General features: G+C 36.4%; 1 protein-coding gene across 2 annotated transcripts in view; it reads right to left on the bottom strand.

The window, feature by feature from the left end:
- The window catches only part of Sema5c (Semaphorin 5c), a 65825-nt gene extending 58495 nt beyond the window's left edge, over window positions 1–7330 (bottom strand). Inside the window, exon 1 of one of the 2 annotated variants that reach the window (XM_090173916.1) lies at window positions 6775–7330. The gene's annotated coding sequence lies outside the window, so the exon portion shown is untranslated. The remainder of the gene's footprint in view (window positions 1–6774) is intronic. The other variant, XM_090173915.1, reaches the window with a different exon arrangement.
- Between the last annotated feature and the right edge of the window lie 10188 nt (window positions 7331–17518).

Genomic DNA, 17518 nt, shown 5'->3' with positions numbered 1-17518 from the left:
TGTGTACCACTCGGGGTGGTAAGATGAGGCCTCTAGGTTCCAAAAACGAACCTTCGACTTTCTACCCGTATTAAACATACGACCTCCTATGACTAGTTCAAATAAAGTTATCGCGCAAATCGTTCTATTGTTAGCCTCCCTATCAAATACTTTATTAAATTTTGCCAAAGAAGCCGTAATTGACATTTCAAATAATTTAGTATTCTCACGCTATGAATCTACTATAGTTCTATGGAAAGTGACTAAGGCATTGGGAAGAGCAAAGACCAAAGGGAAAATAATTAGGGCTGTTTTTCACTAGAGCAGACACTATAGACGCAAAAAACATTATTTAGGCCTAACGAGGACTTGTTAACGCTCACCAGTGAAAACAAGCATTAACATAATCGTAATTACCTAATGATCTTAAAAGCCATAGGTTTATTTTTCAGGAACACGGAATTCGATAGCATCTTTTTGAAACGGGTTAAATTTGACTTAATATTTTTTGGTTATATTTTGAGAAGTTTATTTAAAAAAAAATAATAGGCCTTTTTTATAAAGTAACATTGGCCTTCTTGTGTTGATGTTGCTGCTGCGTCACGGATGACGTATCGATGACGTTTTACTAAGAAAAGCCCTGGACATAAAGAGTTAAATTTGACGAGGTACCCTGTTTTTAATCATAAACTGAACTGAACTTCTACGTATTTCGGGACGAATGAGCTACTTAAAAAACAAGTTCAGCAAGTGTAGCTTATTTTATAGAAAGGCATTTATAGACGCTAGATCATAGGCGCTTCCTCGGAGAAGCTAGCGCTGTTACGCCACCTAGACTCGTTTCGGTAGCGAATTACCGACCCTCGAACCCGAATGCTGAAAATTCCGATCTAGGGAATTTTAAGCTATATTGTATCAAGTAGCTATTAAAAGGGCTGGAAAATATTTGAAGCTTCATCGAACCCGAGTATAATCAAAAGGCAGGGTTCAAAGCGCAAAGATTACAAATTGACGAAAACACTCCGCGGTAAAAGTACGGGTACCCGCGCGTCAACGTTAAAAACTAGAGCTTATCAAATATCAACAGCTTAAACAAATATATTCCCTCAAGAAATCCAGATGCCTGAAATAACTCACGTCGAAGTTCGAGTGTTTCGCTATAAGACCACTATTCCGTTTCTATGGGAATTTAGCAGACAGTCTAAAATGACCACGTTTCGAGTTTATTCTGTCCGATAAAAATGAAGTCGTATGTATGCGGAATAACAGCATCTCGATCTTCAAAATGCGAAGCGAAAAATATTCAAAAACGGTAAAACAGTAGGACGAAAATAAAGGCGGTAAAACACAATTAGAATAAATAAACGCGGAGCCTGCTTATCGCCCGAGCTTAAATTTGTCAAAAGGAAAAACAAACGAATTACACTACCGTATTTACAGAAATTATAATTTCGAATATAATAAGTCAACGTGACTCAAACTTTCAACAAGCATAAAATGACTTAATATTACCTCCATTTAAGTATATTTCGCGTTTCGGTAAATAGACTTATCTGGTTTTGACATGAACCTCCCGCATTTTCCGTTTAAACATATTTTTTACTTGAATTTCAAGAGAACAATTTTATATATAAATTTTGAGAACTTCTATTAAAGACGCAGTTCATATCATACTCTGTTATAACTATTTTTTAACTTAAGCTTAACTTCGAAAATGTGCAATACAATTCGGGAGCTTACACGAAATTAAGAGAATAAACGAGTGTGACCATATCAGTATAAGCGTGGGCGTCCGTTAACCCGTTAACTTTTTAATTATATATCAGCCGATGAGAAGTTTGCATTAAGAAGAGCGCGTTGGTGGCCTCTAATGGTTTTAACCGACTAAACGGTATAACCTCAGCACGTCACTCAATAATCGCGAAAATGGAAATAATTCCGAAGTTCGCGGACGCAGCGAACGAAGTCCCTCCCTTCTTTATCACCAGCGCGTAAGCCTACATCGACTACGTGCACTCTACCAGAGGCAAACAGATTGTAACCCAGCGCGAATATATTTCCAAAGTTGTAGCTGCCACTCCATAGTTCGTTCGTTCTTTATCTCTCTCTCTCTCTCTCTCTCTCTCTCTCTGCGATCTCAAACCCTCAAACGTCTTGTTTGTAGAGCTCTCGTTGGTCGGCGTCCACATCGCCCCCTCCATTTCCCATTTTTTAGATTCCGTCCAAAAACGACCCACACTGACTATTCGCGATGGGCGCGACGCCATTTCCAGACACCACCGAAAACCGTCGCCATTTCGAACCTACACGTTTATTATTGAAAAAAAGTAACCAAAAATGATTATTAAATCTATCGGGGTAAAACTACAAAACAAAAACATATGTTGCGAAATATATTTTTTTGGCGAACTATAGAAACGCGTTTCATTTATTCCCCTGAAAAGGAAAAAGACGCTGGTATCTGTATAATTTTTTTTCGAGATTATAAACTGTAATTTTATGTTTTCGCTATAAAGATTCAGCCTACGCTTCGAAATTGTTGGAATTTTCGAAGGGATTTCCAAAAGATAGTTTCGAAACTTGATTGATCATACGCTAGAACAGCGTCTCCAACATGCACTTTACGCGAGATATCAAATTGACAAAAAATTACATCTAACCCGATCTGCCTACATGATAAATTTACTTTTATATATATATTGTAGGTATTGTTCGTATAAAATGATTTCTTAACGGGATAGAAATTGATCTGGAGCGAATAGCTAACTTTGTAACAGGTTTAAACTAACTTTCATCCGAGCAATTGTCAGTTAAGCCCAGTACTTTACCCCCGGTTTTAATTATCTCAAACAATTTAAGTATAGTCCCATATCGTATCTTCTACTAAAATACAACAATTTTTTATACGTATAAATAGAGTCACGGCATAATGGGTTTTGATCAACATATCAAAAGCGAGATTAAGCAAACGACGTTTTTAACTTAAGCATCTAAGCTTTCACGGTTCCCTTAAATTGACATTGTCAGATAAACTACTTTTGTTTAAAATTAATCTCCTTTAAAATGAATTACTATTTAAAAACTATATTTAATCTAGTTTGTTCCGAATTTTAATGGCAAGATAACATACTTTTGTACATTTTTACCTCTCCGAGGTTGTGAATGTGGAGTTCGTGTTACGCTGGTTGTGGGTATTGAGTTTGTTGTATTTGTGATATGATGGTTGTTGATGTTGAGTTCGTGTTATGATGGTTGTGGTTGTTGAGATAGTTGTGTTATGATGGTTGTGGATGTTGAGTCTGTTGTGTTTTGTACGGGCGTTTTCTCTCCAATGACTTCTTCTTCTTAATGACTTTGGGACGAACTGAGTGCTGAGTGTTATGCAACCTCTCAACGTCCAATGGCAGGGTTTCCACCAATTGTACACGGTATTCGTCTTAGTATCAATTTGCGATTTAATGTAATTTATTCTACATCATTTTAAATATTTATAAATTATATTAATATTATATTTAATTAAATATTTATAAATTATATTAATATTATATTTAATTAAATATTTATAAATTATATTAATATTATATTTAATTAAATATTTATAAATTATATTAATATTATATTTAATTAAATATTTATAAATTATATTAATATTATATTTAATTAAATATTTATAAATTATATTAATATTATATTTAATTAAATATTTATAAATTATATTAATATTATATTTAATTAAATATTTATAAATTATATTAATATTATATTTAATTAAATATTTATAAATTATATTAATATTATATTTAATTAAATATTTATAAATTATATTAATATTATATTTAATTAAATATGTATAAATTATATTAATATTATATTTTATTAAATATTTATAAATTATATTCATCTTATATTTAATTAAATATTTATAAATTATATTCATCTTATATTTTATTAAATAATTATGTATTTTAATTTTTAATTTTTTAATTCTTAAAGTTCATCGTGATCAAGAATCGAACTCGGGTCGCATTTTTACTACGCGGATAGCTTACCGCCGAGCCATGGACTACCTTAGGGAAACAGTTAAAGTAAAGGAACCATTACGATAAGGCGGGTTTTTTACTAAACGGATGAATACAATATCTGTGGATATATTTTTTATTTTTGTGAACTTGTTTATAAAGAGCCCTAACTATTCCATCTACGGTCATTTATTGATATATGAGCTGTCTTTTAGTCAAGTGGCTTTCTGTGCTTTGTAAATGGTAAGTTTTTCGCTTCTTGTTAATACATTTTTTATTAAACTTATTATTTACCATGGTGAATATTAGTAGAAATTATGTTTAATTCAGAGAAAACGGCATGGTATTAGAAGATAAAACTTATTTTATACAAGACGTTTCGAGCCGAGGCTCTTCTTCAGTCGTTCGTTAGTTTTAATTTAATTAAAACTAACGAACGACTGAAGAAGAGCCTCGGCTCGAAACGTCTTGTATAAAATAAGTTTTATCTTCTAATACCATGCCGTTTTCTCTGAATTAAACATAATTTCTACATTTTTTATTGGTGTGGATATTTGGACAACTACGATTCCTAATGCAGTCATTGATTTCCTGGGTGTGCGAGTCATTATATGATATTGGAAATTGGTCGGTATTGGTCTTTTACATGCGGTATGTGTCACAACGTCAACAGGAAGTCTACGAGTCTTCCACTACCAGATATACACGGTATCTTCATCAAGGGCGAGTGTTGATATAAAATGAGCGTTAAAGATGCGGCAAGTATTTCGTAAGCGAGAAAAATACAAATACCCTCTGTAGATATTTCTTTCATTAAAATTTGCTTCGTATTATATTTAACTGATAAACTTGTACCGTAAATAGGGTTAAATTCAATTGTGCATTGTTTTAGTACGTCTAACTCATTGTTGTAACTACTTAATTTATAATATTCTGAATAAATTATACTCGGTTGTTTCGTCTCAATTATTTTAAATATAATTAAAATTTTATAACGGGCGGTATTGAACCGGGATTACGTTTTAAGTAAATAACTCTGAATTGCGGAGATATATCTTTGAGGGACATCTCGAGAAATTAATACCACTAGGGACAATTCTTCCGAGGAGAGGTATATTTTGGCTTGCCAACTTGTCATAAATACATTGAAATATAATAATGATTCAAATTACCAATTTATACTTTAGTACATTTTCATAAGTACATTGAAGTATAATTAATAATGATTTAAATTACCAATTTATACTTTTGTACATTTTCATAAGTACATTGAAGTATAATAATGATTTAAATTACCAATTTATACTTTTGTACATTTCCATAAGTACATTGAAGTATAATAGTGATTCAAATTACGAATTTGGTTTAAATCAGTGGAATAAAATCTAGTGGGGGGCAAAGCAGTTCAAAGCAGGCGCTCTGGGGGGACAGTCTCCTGGCGATTACATTAGTTGCCCCCCTCAGCAAATTGTTTGGGAAGGGCATTTCCCCCGGCAACCCCCGGTACCTACGCCCCTGTTTACATCAGACAACGCGACGTGGTAAAAAATATTGAAACGAAATAATGAGAGTTGAGCTACCAGTTTGTTGTCTGAAGTGGAGGTTACCATTTCAAATTCGCCGTCACGTACAACACACAATTCCCGAAAATACGTATTACCAAGGGTAACTCGATATTCTTACCCAGCAGCTCACTAACTAAAGAGAGGTTGGGAATAACGACAGGTTTCAACACTCGGCTTTATTAAGTTTTAACTTGAATATGAAGGCGTAAACAACGTCAAAAAGTAAAGGCGAATTCGACACCATACCTAAATGTTGGCGTGGTTTTTTAAAATTTGTCAAGAATTTGGGAGGGGATATTATATGTGGAAGGTAAATTAATCATATTTTCTGGCTATAACAGATGTAAATTAACTTCCAGGTATATCGAAATCGAGTTATTGCGGTACGAATGAAGTTTCTCCTATTTACAAAATTAAAAGAGGTTAAAAGACTTCAAAGATACGCGAAATACACGTATAGTTTTTCGCCATTCCCTAAAGGCGTATCTCGGAGAGGTGCACGAGTCACCTCCACTTTGGAGTACTTTCAATCACGCTGCTTTAAACCACTTTCTGAATTAAAGGGGTAAATCTCATCCCTTCGATGACGCCGGGTAATCTCCAGATGCGGACACGTGTTACCAAAAGGTCATCTTTTATTACGCTTGGCAAGTAACAGAAAATATAGCAAAAATTTGATAATAATGGCAGCATTCAATACGACAAAGCAGCTAAATTTTCTTGCTATTATTAAAAAAATATTGCACTAGACTATACCTAATTAGGGAAAGAAAATAATCTAAATAAATAGACCACCATTTTTAAAATTTATAATTAATTTGAATAAAAAAAATATCACTCCTTTGATTATTAGGACACCCTCATATGATTAAATCTCATTTAAATCTGTAGCTTTGGTTGTAGAAAAATTAAAATTGATTAAATCATGAATAAATCTTTAACCCAGATAATTCGGACATCCTCTACTCGAGTAATCTGTCCCTCGCAGTAAACTTGTCGTACTTATTGCAACCTGGCGTTTTCCATTGAGGAAGGCTAGTCAGGTGGTCAGGTGCTCTGAATAAAACGTTTTCAGTTAGCCACTGGTAATCCCAGTACCACCGTCGGCTAGGCTTATCCCCAGTAACCTTGGGGTATTTCCATTAGCACGGCGAGACATAAACATTGGTTTGCACCCCTACTGCTTAAGATTTACAGAAACGTAAGCTCACCGAAAATCCACTCTAATGTTGGCTTCCCTTTTCACTATAGCCGAGTTTCGTCTTCGTACAGTTTTATTAGTCGATTACCGCAGCTTAAGTTCAGTTCGCGAACACCGCATTAGAGCCCGCCAAAACGCGAAAGGTTTCAAACCAGCGACGGCGATTCAAGATGTTCCTCGCAAAGGTTCGAACGCGAGTGAAAACTATCTCGGGTGGATGTTTATCAGCGAACTTCAAACATATCGGAGGGTAAAAGGGGGATGAGGAGCCTGAAGTCGGACTCGGCGCGAGAACCTTTTTCCCCGGGCAGAGGGGAAGAGAACAAGTGGTGCTAACAGAGAGTAGGGGCCAAAGTCCACCTAGCTGGGCGCCCCGCGGCGCTAAACAATCCCAATTCGACCTTCAGAAGGATGTAGTTTCGTTCGGTAGCTTCCACGACTGGCGGCCGGACGTACGCTTTTAAGAACAATCTCGTAAAATATTACGAAGAAAAGGCAAAGAGAGAGAGAGAGAGAAGCACGCGCGTCTTCCACTTTCCAACAACGGCGTCTTCGGCGGCAATCGTTCCTTCGTGGAATTAAATTCGGCGGCGGGACTCCCCTGGCTGTCTCTTGAACTTTTTGCCCCGCGGCATCTGGGCCGCCAATCAGCTTCGAGTTTCTATTCCCGCCTTTCTCAAATCTTCGCAGCCAGTCCCGGATGGATTTTTCCCCCTCGTCGCATTTTTTTCTAACGTTTCATAAATATATCGAGTGGTCAAAATGAAAAATATGAAATATGCCTTAAAATGTAGCGTAAAAAAGCGATTGCCATAATATACCATAAAACTACCTTGGATTACTTTTCAAACTATTGTTTTTTTTTTGTTTTTCAAAATTTTATATTTTAAGATAGAAAATAAACGTTCAGGCCCGTAGCAGCGTTTTGGATTAAGGGGAAACAATTTGAGCATTGAATTTGGCACCCCCTTAAACGTAATAAAAAATAAACAAAATAACAGTAACTAAAACGGACATGGATATAAAGTAGAGCACACGAAGAACTTCTTTATTGTTTAGACATGGAAAACTTTTATTGCTTGGACAAATGAAGAAGCTTTTTATTGTTTGGACAATATTACAGCAAAGGCTAGGTTAGATTAGATTTTTATTCGCCACAACCGGACCGGCGGCGTATCGAAACAAAATTGACTTTAAACGAAAATAAACGATAACTTATTTAACATGCAACTAAACACTTCCAGTCTCAAAACCTAAAGGTATATTTAAATTACGTTCAAAATTATAGTTTTCCAGTGCTGGCCTGAAACAATTTTTAGGATGGAGTGAGATCCGATTATGGCGCCCCCCTTGCTTGCACCTAATATAAAAATATTTTTATTTTTCTTTACCACTGAGGCGCCCCTGAGACCTGGTGCCTGGAGCGGTCGGTCCGTTCGTAATATAGTAGGCCGGTCCTGTAGTCTTCCTTTACATATATTATTTCTGAGGTCGTTCCTCAATGCACAATGAAAATAAAAATAAAAATAAAAGTTTTTGGAGAATACTTTTATTGTATTTCCATTTAGCTTATCACAATTATGGATGGTTAAATATCCCGAGGGTTCTTAGTGTTTGTGACCTTGTTCCAGTGTCTCTGGGTCCCACTAACTTTTGGCTTGTACGGGGGCCCCTAGTCTTAAGCTTACTCAGCCCAATGGTTAATCCGCCACTATTTATCAAGGCTGTACCTGTTCGATTTAGGTACGACAGGAAGCGGCACTTCCCAAGCAGTGAAGTTATTTCTTAAAGAACTTGGCAAATTAGAAAATAGCGAAAGAGTTTTCATTTAACAAGGGTAAGCTCTGAGGCTAGGAACAACAATTACAGCCTAGCAAGTAGTGGGCTAAACTCAAGTAAACCTACAACAAGTCGGCTAATCCGTAATATTAGTTCCTTATCGACGAAGAAATGTGTTTCATGACCAAATATAATAATAAACAATCAGCTAGGCTAATACCCTAGGCACCACCTTAGGCCTAAGTCATCAAGCGACTTTTAAAGCCATTAATTCGGGTGGCCGGGTTACAATGCGTAGGAGGGTGGTGGCAAGCCCTGCATGCCACGCGAGCCAACAGCTCCCTACACTAACTATTACCGTTAATCTCAACAAGTTTTTATGGAAGGGAAACCGAAGAGCTCGGGGGAAAACCCCTTAAACCAGGTGCGAGAGAACTTGTAAACTCATCGCGGAAGGAGTTGTTCCGAGTTCTGACCCCTACTACACTTTTAAAAATGAAGGTTTATAAAACGATTGTATAATAATTTAGTTTAGATTCTTTAATTTTTTATTATATCTATATTAAATACCGAAATAATTAAATGATATTTTGCCCTCCTTTATTCCGCTAATTCAGGGACGCTTATTGGGCTATTTCCCCCAGCCGAAAACCCGATTAATCTGGCCATGTTGATGGTTAATACATTGAGTCGTATTGAATAATTTAAAAAAAAATGGACTGAAAATAGAGTTTGAAACGTCTAACTTCTTACGGTTTATGAAGTAAAATGGATAACAAAGTGTAGAAGAAGTAATTTAACACGCCACAAATGGTTCTAATTTGGAGAGCAGAAGGTTTAAATATGTTCTGTGGCAATACCCTGAATGATCTTAAACATTGGAATTTTTTTAACCACTTTAGTCTTTAGAGGTCTAAAATAAGACCTTTATTTCTAACAGTGTATTTGCCCAAATTGAAATGGTCATATTTATCTTCACGGTTTCACCGTAGCTAAGGCTTATTCACAATTTTATCGCTTTAAAACTCAAAATTAACACTTATCTTTGCAAAATAATTCATCAGAACCTAAAACTGGCTATTAGAAATAAGAGTTGTGTTTCTGAAGGTATTTATTTTTCAAATTTGAGATTTAAACGCGTTTTGTATGGGGTGTAAGACAGGCTTGATTGAATATTATATTTTTAGTTAGTACTGATCATTTCTGAGCTATGTGTTCGGTTGAGTTAAGAAATTTTATTTTTAAGTGAGATTTCGGGCCAATTTGCGGGACCCCACAAGCACTATTTTCATATTTGAATTTCGTGATAATTGATACAGGTGCCATCTAGAAGGTGAAAACTATTCACCAGTCCAGAACCGTTCGGAATGTCCCGACGCAGACTATTCGCCGGATATAGAATTCTCGGACAGTTCGGGCGCAGACTATTCGGTCTCGAGAACCGGTTTTCGGATCGTTCGGGACCAGACTTGGAATTAGCGGGAGTCTTGGGGCCAATGGCTCTTAATAAAAATCAGTGGGCTCTTAAAATAAATCATTCGAACAGGGGTTGCGGGCCACCGGGGCTCTCAATTTAATTAAAAAATATTTATTAAACATTTTACGGAAATTTCTGGAACATGATTTGTACGCCGTTTTTGAAACTCTGTTTTCCTACCCTATACGAGAGTGGGATCTAGCGTTACAAATGATTATGTGTGATATTATAATATACTTGCTTGTTTTAAAGTTAATAAATGTTATGTAAGTAACGTAACCAATTTTTATTTTCCTATTTTCCCTACCTAATTTTAATTTTTTCCCCAATCCCCCCCGCTTGGGCCAGTGGCTCTCAATAAAAATAAACTTAAGGGGGGTCGGGGGCCCTGGGCCCGCAGGGCCCCCGTAAACAATATCACTATTTCCAAGTCTGTTCGGGACTGTCCGAGCAGTACTTACTCAAAAGCAGGTACTGGCGAGAATCCAATTCGAAATAACTGAAAATTCGTCTGCATATTGCTCTGCGTAGAATCTAGTCTCAGCTAACACTTGTCGCTATGGAAGTTATCCGTTGTTATTTACATACATGGTGTGGTGTGCCCATTGTATTTTCTTGGGCCGCGGTAAATATTATTTAATAGTTTTTTATTCATTATCCTTAAACTAAATCGATTATATTTCATTTTGTTTTTCACGGATAAGGGGGAGATACAGTGCGCGCACCTTGCAGTCTCAGGCGTATTCTCAGTTAAATCTCAGATAACAATAATTCATTCTTGACTGACTGTGTATAATAAGCATTGTGAAATTAACAAGTATTATTATAGAAATTAGACGGGTTAAGCCTGTGGTACAAAATGTGAACCGAACTTGTAGGAGTGAAGATAGTTTTATCGCGTACCGTCTACACTCCTACAAGTTTTCTACAGCTGGTTAAACTAGTCTATGTATATCTACTGCAACAAGCATTGTGATATTAATAAATGCCAAAAATTCAGTATTATTTTCAAAACTAGACAGTTATTTTTAGATATTGCCTTCAGAAATCCCAACGAAGGTTTGAGAACAATTAAAACATCCCCTACATGTTTTCAACAACTGGATAAACCTGTGTCTTGTAAATAAGGCAAAGTAAGCAACTATGAGGGGATTAAAATATAAAAAAGTGAATAATAAAAACAAATAAAATTGGTTTGCCTCCAAATGGATTTTCATTTTACGTTATCGCTATATTTAAAAGAGTCTACAAGTACAGGCCAACCATAAAACAAATTAACACATTATTAGTTGATTGATCAATGGTAAATATCCTTTATTTTCTATAAAAATTTACAATTTACGGTTATACTAGTTTTATTGTTTTTCCTTTGCTAAAGGTTTGTTTTAAAATATGCCCTGAATTAGATTAAAGAGTTCACTAAAATCCCCTGGAAATTAGGTAAATCTGAAATCTGTTCAAACCATCAATTTAAGCCTTCTTTATCTTCTGGCTATCGATTTATACTTGCAGACACAATTTAAAAAAAATTATTGAGTCTTTTTAAGATGTTTCTAACACTGTTTTATGTTATGTTGAATCAGTCTGAAGTTTCATGGAATGATACACTCCAATGTCTAACAAACCAGAGGAATACTAATAGACGTTTATCTGGTGACAATACCTGTCTTCCACTCCCTGTAATTATGTTACAATTTTATTTTAACCATTACAATATTAAGTAATGAAACATCCCTGGAAAATGATCAGATGCTCTGAGCTACCAAATTTCCTGACTGGCTCTTCGTAAATGATAGGCCTAACTGTAAACATACTCTTAAATCCAATATCATGATAATGATTAACAATTAAACTATCATAATACATTATACTCATTCGGAAATTTCGTGCCGTACTTAAAACATTTCCTATTACTTCAATTTCATCATCAGATGTGGATTCTGAGCTTTATATATCTGAATTTAATAAATTAAGTAACATGCCCATTACGGCCGCCATTTTTTAATTTTATTTTAGGTTAGACTATTCTAGTCCCGAACTGTCCTGGAAATTTTGCTGACGTCAGAACAGTCCTGAACAGTTTTTTGAGCAGTCCAGGACTGGCGAATATTTTTCACCTAGTTCGTTCGCGTTTGGCTACCTTATTTCCAAAACCAGGTAACCCGAAAAATTCGTTTTGTCTAAAAATTAATTAAATTTAACGGGTTTGTGTTTCGCTACCTTATTTCCAAAACCAGGTAACTTGAAAATTTCGGTTTGTCTAAAAATTAATTAAAATTTCAGTGTTCATGTTTGGCTACCTTATTTCCAAAACCAGGTAACTCAAAAAGTTCGGTTTGTTTAGAAATCATTTTAAATTAACATGTTCGCGTTTCGCTACCATATTTTCTAAGCCCGGTAACTCAAAAAATTATATTCCGTTTAAATTCCTCTTGGGTTTATTATGTTAATGTACAAGATGATTGGAAATTTGTTCAAATTTAAATCTAATATTTAAAATATAGTTAATACATCGGGGGAATTGTGTGTACTTAAATGTCCGTGACATCTTGTTATATACAGTAAAGGGTCCTTTCGACTTTCACCCCTACGGAAAGCTTTAAGAGTTTCTTTGACAAAACCACCCACACCAGATGAGAAAAAAAATGATGAAAGTTATCCAAAAATCAGAGTACTTTAATCAAAACTAAATAATATTTCATTGAAATTGATTACAGTTCCATTTTCACTGAAATTTTTACGCTTCCAAGCATTCCTGAAATTGAGTCGAATTAACAAATCTCCTGGATAGGCTTTATTCTAAGGGCAAGATAAATAAAGGGATCTAGTAAAGTAAAGCTTTGCTTAATGGTATTGGGGGCATGGTCAAGGAAATTAATCCCAATTCGGTATCAGGACCTAGGTGAGATTCAAACGTTGTAATTTATTGGGACCTAAAAGCAACTTTCGTATTGCACTCCACCCCCTTGGGACTTAAAAGCAATGATGCGTTTTGCACGCCACCCTTGATTCATTTAGGGAGGGAGGCTGAAACACCAACCCCAACACGTATGGTAAAATACGTACGTAAAAAGGACGAAGTAGATTCCTTAACTTCGGCTCTCCTATAAGCTTTACAAAAAGAGAGAAAGAAATAATTAAACTATTTACTGAAATTTAGAAAAAAAAATCTTGGAAAACTATTGAACTTAAATGTGGTTTTGGAACAGAAGTAAATCAACAGTTGTTATCATAGCCATCTTTTCCAACGGGTATTGACTTATAAAGTTCACCATTCCACAAGCTGCTTGGTAATGACTGCTGCGTGGCGATAGAAATTTGAAAATCCAAATTTCAAAGGAGTCATTGTAGCTATAAGCTACCAATGTGAGAATAAATAGCTATGTTATCACTTGGTTCATTTACTTGTGCTTTAGAACATTGTATACGAAATCGTAAAATAATGCTAGTTTAAAAAGGATGGACAAGGTGATAAACACACACTAATCTCATGGTAGTCAAAATTTTGTAACCGCATCAAAGGCATATTCTGCCGAAATACTGCGTTTTTTCTTTTTACATTTGACGGTTCTATTTCCATTGTTTTACTATATCAATGAAAGTAATTCTCGTACAAGAAAACATCACTTACTTGGAAAGCGCTCAGTGAACACTGCTCATACTGAAACAGAAAAAAAAGTTACAAATATAAGTTTTAGCAGGAGGGTATAATGTATCTTTAAAGATAGAAGTATAGATCTCCTTATTCTGGTAGTATTTTTCACAATTTTTTCAAATTACATTTCGGGATAAAAAATATTGCGATGTTTAAAAATAAGGACCCTTGCAATTGTAAATTTTACATTTGACATTGGTAGGCGGAGTAATATACACGGTAACACTTGAACTGTGTCCGCTTCAGCGGGCTCGTGGGAAATTTACGCCGATTGAAAAATGCGAATGTTACATTTTTAGATATAAGGTATATAATTGTAAACTTTTAATATATGAAATACCTAGAGCTCAAAGGATATATAATATATTATTAAAGATATTATTTCCTTCAATTCTTCATATTTTATTAAAAGCGGGATATGGATTATTTATGAGAAGATCGTTAATTACGCTAAATCAATGGGAATTACGAAAGTACTGCAGAATGAAAAGTATCAGATTGTAAGAAATTCCCAAATTGTGGTCAAGCCGGAATTTTAAGTTTTCCGAACTTAAAATTATTGTGATATTTAACTATTCTTAAATAATTTCAACATATTTTGTTATCAACTGCTCATTTTTCTGCCCTTAAAAATAAAATAAAAATGTTGAGATTTTATTGTTCAGATACAATCTGACATATGAATTCGAACGAACTGATTCTGTTAATTACAAAATGGAATAAAAAATTTCAGAAACCGGCGATAAGCTTTAAAACTAAAGAGCTAAAACTATTTTTGCGTTAAGTATCATTTTACCTCTTCGATTGAACTTGCCCATGGAGAAGTATTGCCTTCGCCTTGTCTGTGTGTGACGGTGTTCGCAGTTTACGTCACGGGGCAATGTGTTTGAACGGTGATCACAGTTGGCAACCCAAGGCAAATTGTAAGCACGGTGATCGCAGTTGGCAACAGGGGTCAAAGTGTTATCACGGTGATCCCAGTTGCCAACCGGGGGCAAAGTGTTAGAAAGGTGATCTCAGTTGGCAACCAGGGACAAAGGGTTAGCGTAGCGATCGCAGTTGACCTCATGAGGAAAAGTGTTAGAACGGTGTTCGCAGTTAGAAACCGGCGGCAAAGTGTTAGCACGGTGATCGCAGTTGGCAACCGGGTTCAAAGTGTTAGCACGGTGATCGCAGTTGGCAACCGGGGGCAAGGTGTTAACACGGTGCTCGCAGTTGACCTCACGGGGAAAAGTGTTAGAACGGTGTTCGCATTTAGAAACCGGCAGCAAAGTGTTAGCACGGTGATCGCAGTTGGCAATCCGGGGCAAAGTGTTAGCACGGTGATCGCAGTTGGCAACCCGCGGCAAAGTGTTAGAACGGTGAACTCAGTCGGCAACCGGGAGCCAAGTGTTAACACGGGGATCGCAGTTGGCAACCTGGGGCAAAGTGTTATCATTGTGTTCGCAATTTCCAGAGACGTAGAAAAGGCAACTTTTATTACAGCGTCATCTGAGATATGAGAAGCGGTATTGCAGTTGCCTTGGGAGTATTCGTGTGTTGTGTGTGGGGTATTTGTATTGGTGTGTGTTTCAGTTGTGCTGCTGATAATTACGGTTTTTTGACGTTAAAGACGGACTGAGTGCTGAGGGTTGGGCTTCCACCAATTGTTTACGGTATACCTCTTATTCTCAAGGCCAATAGCAGAGAGTGTAAAGATTATGAGAGGCGTCTCTTAACTCGGAACTACTCCTTCTGCGTTGAGTTTGCAAGTTCTCCCCCCACTGGTTAAAGGGGTTTTTCCCTGAGTTCTTCGGTTTCCTCTTTCCATAAAAACTTGTTGAGGATAACGATAATTGTTAGTGTAGGGAGCTGTTGGCTCGCGTGGCATGAAGGGCTTGCCACCACCCTCCTACGCGTTGTAACCCGGCTACCTGTTTAACGGCATTATAAGTCGCTAGATGACTTGGGCCTAAGGTGGTGCCTTGGGTATTAGTCTAGCTGATTATTATTAATATTCCCGTAACGTTAAAATTTCGTGCAAGGTTTTGAGACACACGATGTCGCTACTGGAAAATTTTTAAATTTTGTAAACATCCGGAAAATATTTTTCATCGGTCATGGCTAGGGGTGTGCGAGTACTCGATCATCATCGAGTACCCGACGTTTTTTGAGGTCGAGTACTCGAAACTCGAACTCGAATAAGAAAATTTAAATACTCGTCGATTATCGAGTAGTAAAAATTTGCCTTATTCGAGTACTCGACTACTCGAATAAGCCGCTTGCTAAACTCGTCGAGTTATTTCCCCGTCGATAATATTCAGCCCGTCGTGTAATCGTCTAAAACACGCCACACTCCCCCTCTAATAGAGTCTCTTTCTCTTCGTCTAGCCCTTTTCTCCACCGATGAAGCGTTGTACATGGAGAATCTTCGGTAGCTTTCAACCATTTCTTGCCAATTCTTCGGGTGATGAATCTCTCCAAATGTCCTTTAATATTTGTCATGTGAGATAAAAGCTTAAAACTGGTGTCAAATATTTCATTTGTCTCCGTTACAAATTTGAAGGAACTATCAGTTGGTACGATGAGGCTGCCGAAAGAAGAATTCTTTGATGTTTTGAACGCTTTAAAGTAAGAGAGCCGATTTGTTGGGTCAACAATTGGATTGTCTTTTTTTGAGTTGATATGCAAGAAGAGCATTGATGGTTTTAGTAGCAGCGGTGAATTAGATATCCTGAAATGTAACTAAGAACATTTTGTTTTAGCAGGTTTTGTAATTTCAATAGAATTACAAATTTCTAAGTCTTCATCGGAACATTGCCCCTGGCCTTTAAGACTACAAGATTTTCAAAATTGTAGAAATCTTCATCCGGTCCTGGAGCTGCAGTTTTAAAAGTGTCAATGTTTAAAATGAACTCATCCAAATTATCAATGCAATTAGAATCCGGTGGTTTCAAGAGATTATTCACAGTGTGACGAAATAATTAATACATTCATATATATGATAGTGTAGTTAGCTTTGGGTCTAGGCCAACTTGTTTACTTCAAGGGAAAGCGTCGCCAGCCTAGTGGTCGTCACTTGGACTTTCCCAATTCTTTAATCCCCATTGGAAATACTTTCAGCGAAGAATCTCGAGGGATAGGCTTACTTGGGTACAAGTGTACCCTATTGTATTCTTAGGCATATTATAAAACTCGCGTGTTTCCCCGTAAACTTTCCACGTGCCCATACGTGGTTGACCATATTGAGAAGACTGAAAAACCAGTGACGTAGGCGAACTAATATCCGGTGTGGAAAAAGCCAAGAAACGAGAGACCTAATTGTCACCTTTTGAAAAATCAGATTCGTTCCTGATCGAGTAACATGCAGATCTACTCAGTTACCAGTGCTGACCCCCGAAGTGATTTTCTTTATAAACTATAATTAAAGAACGGTTGAAAACAGTTATGGACCGCGTTCCCAAATAAGTAACGTGTGTCGGTTTATTAGTACGGACGTGTGTTCGCGACTTCAGCGCCAACATGCCGTAAAGCTACCGATCCTGTACCGCATTCGCTACGTGTCATCACAACCTCGGAACTGCAGAGATCACGAGTCATAAGGATGAGATAAGTACTATTCATTTAAGACCTTTTCACACGAGCCAACTTTTCAAATCAAAATGCTGAGTCAGCAAAAATGGATCAGTGATCCATTTTTTTCTCGCGTACTTTTTTGGTGGATCAACTCATCGAACTTTTATTCACACGAACCAACTAGTTTACTCAACTCAAAGTTGACTCATCTAGTTGGATCAAAAAGTTGGCTCGTGTGAATAGACCTTAAGTCAAACCCACCCGCAAAGAGAAGCACGGATTCGTTCC

The sequence above is a fragment of the Leiobunum rupestre genome, chromosome 4, assembly GCF_980474605.1.
Source record: "Leiobunum rupestre chromosome 4, qqLeiRupe1.1.hap1, whole genome shotgun sequence".
Taxonomy (NCBI): domain Eukaryota; kingdom Metazoa; phylum Arthropoda; class Arachnida; order Opiliones; family Sclerosomatidae; genus Leiobunum; species Leiobunum rupestre.
Note: the sequence above shows the minus strand (reverse complement) of the source record. Positions and strands in the feature narration are given on the sequence as shown.